Below are 4,357 nucleotides of genomic sequence, written 5' to 3' on the forward strand. Positions count from 1 at the left end.
ATTTTAAAATATTTTGTAAATATTTTTGTCTTTAAAAAAAGTATAATATATTTTTGTGCGCGTATAAAATAATTCGGAGATAGTTTTGTTAATTTATCTATTATTTTATTTTATGTGCTTTGATAACCCCGAATATGTCATTTTCTCTTTTGTATTAAATTAATTATCACATCAAAATTCAAACCACCAAACACAAGTAGTTTAACGCCATTCTCTTCTCTCTCTACACCACCTCCAAGGCTAATCCTAGGGTTCATGATGTGTCTACTTCAACTGCATGCCTTCTTCCGCCCCAATCCATGTATATGCAACAATGACAAAATATATGTAGGTTATTATTTATATTTGCATCTAAGTGTCTAATCTAAATATATTACTATTTTTTAATGGATCTAAAACAATAAAAGTAATAAATATTAGAAAAAATAATACTTATATCATTTTTAGGGGGCCCATTTTTAGTATAACTTTCGGTATAAAACTATTTTAAGATAATATACATTCATTTTTTTTATTTTCATTGTATTTATTTATATTTAAAAATAAAAGGTGTATTAAAAAAAGCAGTATAAATAACATAACTCCAAACATTATACGATCACTTAAAAACAAAGTAGATGGTTGGCGTAAATATCAATAACGTGAGGACATAATAATACAGATTAATCTTTTCTTTGGTAATGGACAATGATTGAATGAAGACAGGCTCCCAAAAAAAAATGGAAAGAAGAAAATAATAGGCAAGTAATTAAGTGAGGTAACCTATGAATAAGTAATTTTTTATTAAGATAATAATTCATGAATTTAGATATCCTCTTAAAATTTTGTTACAATTTGAAATAATAGCAATTAATTAACTTCTCTTAAATGATATTAGATTTTGATAGTTATTATTTCATTCCCTTCATTTTCAAATAATCATTCATAATTTAAAAATCATGTATAAACAAAAAAACCAGTTATTCATATAAAATATATATTAAAATTTAAAATATAAAATTTATATTAAAAATATAAATAATATATGTATTTCTATATATAAATATATAATAAATCATTTTTTATGTGCACATATAAAATTCTTTTTAAGTTCAAATATGAACTTTGGTACTTGTTTAAAAGATCTTTAAAAAAATTGTTATTAAAATTTAAAATGATCGTCTGCATAAATGTAAAGAATCTATGAAAAACGTTATCATGAGTAATAATACATTCTCCTAATCTACTCTATTAATAATTCTCCTAATATTTGACAAAATACAATTGAATGAAAATGTCAATTCATTAAATCCGATATCTTGGAGAAATAAAATTCATTCACAATTTTCTATAGTGATTAAGACCAATATTAGAAAGATATGTATGGAGGATTTATATTATTTTATGTATTATTATTTCTGGTGGATGATGATTGTATAAGTCATTATATATATTTATATGTATTTAATTTTTTATACATTTTTAATATATTATATTCTAACATATAATTTATAAAGGTGATTAATATTTTTTTACATCTAACATAATTATTTTTTAATGGTTAATAGATGATCCATTAACTTTAATAGAATTTGATACGTACTCTATATCTCGGTCAGGAAATTAAACAGTAATAAATTGTACAATTCAAAAGAATTAAAACAAACTCGATTACAAGACATAATTAGTCAAACATTATCATAAAAATGTTACTATAAAAAAATCGTATTTACGACCCAACCTAAAATATAGAAACAAACTCCAACAATCACTAAGTCAATCATCTATAAAAAACGAGAGTCCAAATTCGGCAAAGACAGACTCGACAAGCTTCATTCTTGATATTCTTTATCTTATTTAAAAGGCTTCCTCTTATTTGAGCGTCGGAGTATCTTTTGCAGGTATTTTTTCTGTGGTGTTCAACCCAGGTCGACGTATAGCTCTCCTTCGCAAGTTGCACATTGCTCGGAGGGACCACTATAGCTCGGCGATTCTCAGACGGGCGAATCATTTGGTGCCCACCGTGGGGCTGAACATAGAAACCTTACTGAATTTAAATATCTTTTTTAGCTTCACACTTTGTGTTTTGTAGGTTTACTAATCCCCAGGTATGGTTGATAACGAGATCCAACAGCCCACGCAAGCCGAACTCCTAACTCAGATTGTCAAACTTCAGGCGGAAGTTCGAAGGATAGCCAAACTATCATCTAAAAGCCAAAACGGAAAACATGGCGAGGGAGACCCCAAGTCCTCAAACATGGGCAATGCACAATCACAAGATGCCGAACCCCAAGAGACCATCCCGCTAAAAGAAAAGCTGACAATAGACAATCATTTTTCAGAGGATATTGTCAGAAGAACTGAAACCTCGGAACATAAAAAATGCAAGCATCTCCTGAAGAGTAAAATAAACTACTCAATGCAGGATTCATCAAAGAAATTCGGTTCACCACATGGCTATCCAACATGGTAATGGTAAGAAAAAGTTAAGGTAAATGACGAATGTGTGTCGAATTTATAAATCTTAATAAAGCCTGCCCTAAAGATGCTTACCCATTACCATGCATTGACAAATTACTAGATAATGCTTCTGGATTTAATAGCTTAAGCTTCGTGGATGCATATTCTGGTTATAACTAGATCCTCATGCACCCAGAAGATCAAAGCAAAACAACTTTTATAACAGAACATGGTAATTTTTGTTATAAGGTAATGTCATTTGGTCTAAAAAATGCAGGTGTCACATATCAAAGACTCATGGACAAAGTGTTCCAACACAAATAGGACGAAACATGAAAATTTATAAGACGATATGGCTGCAAAAACTTTAGCACAAAGCTCGCACTGTGACGACCTATTAGAAATCTTTGAGCAAATCCGAGCTTACAACATGAGGCTGAACCTAAAAAAATGTGCCTTCGGGGTATAAGGAGGTAAGTTTATCGGATTCATGCTGACTTCACGAGGGATTGAAGCAAATCCAGAAAAGCGTGACGCAATACTGAACGTGACAAGCCCAAAAACAATAAAAGAAGTTCAACAACTTGCAGGTAGAGTGGCAACACTGTCACGCTTTCTACTCGCAGTAGCAAACCGATTATATCATTTCTTTCAAACCATATCCAACAACAAACAGTTCACATGGAACGAAGACTGCGAAAAATCCTTCATTGAGCTGAAAAACCACTTGTCATCACCTCCAATAATCCAAAAACTAGACATTCGTAAATCATTACATTTATATTTATCAGTTTCTAACCATGCTATATGATCGGTGCTTGTTGTTGAACCAGGAAATGTCCAGAGACCGGTATACTTCGTCAACAGAGTCTTACAATCAGAAAAAACAAGGTATCCGAAGATAGAACAACTAGCATTGGCCTTGGTCACTACAGCAAGAAGATTAAGACACTATTTTCAAAGCCACACAATAATAGTTAGAACAGATCAACCTTTGAGACAAATCTTGACCAGACCTGAATTAGCTAGACGATTGATCAAATGGTCCATCAAACTCTTCGAGTTTGATATTCAATATCAGTCAAGGCCGACCTTAAAATCACAAATACTGGCCGATTTCGTTTCTGAGCTGACTTCCGAAATACAACCTGTGAAGCCAAATTGGAAGCTACATGTGGATGGAGCATCGAACCGTGAAGGAAGCGGAGCAGGAGGATTACTAAAGGATGGAGACAAAGTGATAGCAGAACAATCCCTACAATTCTCCTTTACAACAAGTAATATCCAGGCAGAATACGAGGCTCTGCTGGCAGGGTAAAAGCTCGCCCAAAGCCTCCAAATCCCTCAGCTCACAGTCTACTACGACTCCTTACTGGTCGTACAACAAGTTAAAGAAGACTTCCAGGTAAGAAATCCTTTGCTAGAACAATATTGGCTCATAGCAAAGGATCTCATTTCAAAATTCGACAAATTTGAAATTATTCATGGGCATAAGGAGCAAAATATTAGAGCTGATGTGCTATTTAAACTAGCTACCACTAGGCTAGCAACGCACACACCAATACTGTCACAATTAACACTTGAGAAACAAATTTGAACTAACTTGCATATTGAGCATCACACATGTAAGAGACCAGAGAATGCCTTTTCTTGAGTATATTAATATAGGGACTATCTTGAAGGGAGAATCAAATCCCTAGCTCTTCTAACGAAGAGCAAGCTTTTACACAAGCATCGAAGACATATTATATTGGCGAGGCTTTTCGTAACCACCGCTAAGATGCCTCAGCAAAGATGAAGTCGACGTAGTAATGGCAGAAACGCATGAAGGTGTATGCGAAAACCATATCGGAGACCACGCTCTTGTAAAAATCCTCCGAACAGGATACTATTGGCCGACAATGAAAAGAGACTGCAT

The sequence above is a fragment of the Arachis duranensis genome, chromosome 4 (assembly GCF_000817695.3).
Source record: "Arachis duranensis cultivar V14167 chromosome 4, aradu.V14167.gnm2.J7QH, whole genome shotgun sequence".
NCBI classification, from domain to species: domain Eukaryota; kingdom Viridiplantae; phylum Streptophyta; class Magnoliopsida; order Fabales; family Fabaceae; genus Arachis; species Arachis duranensis.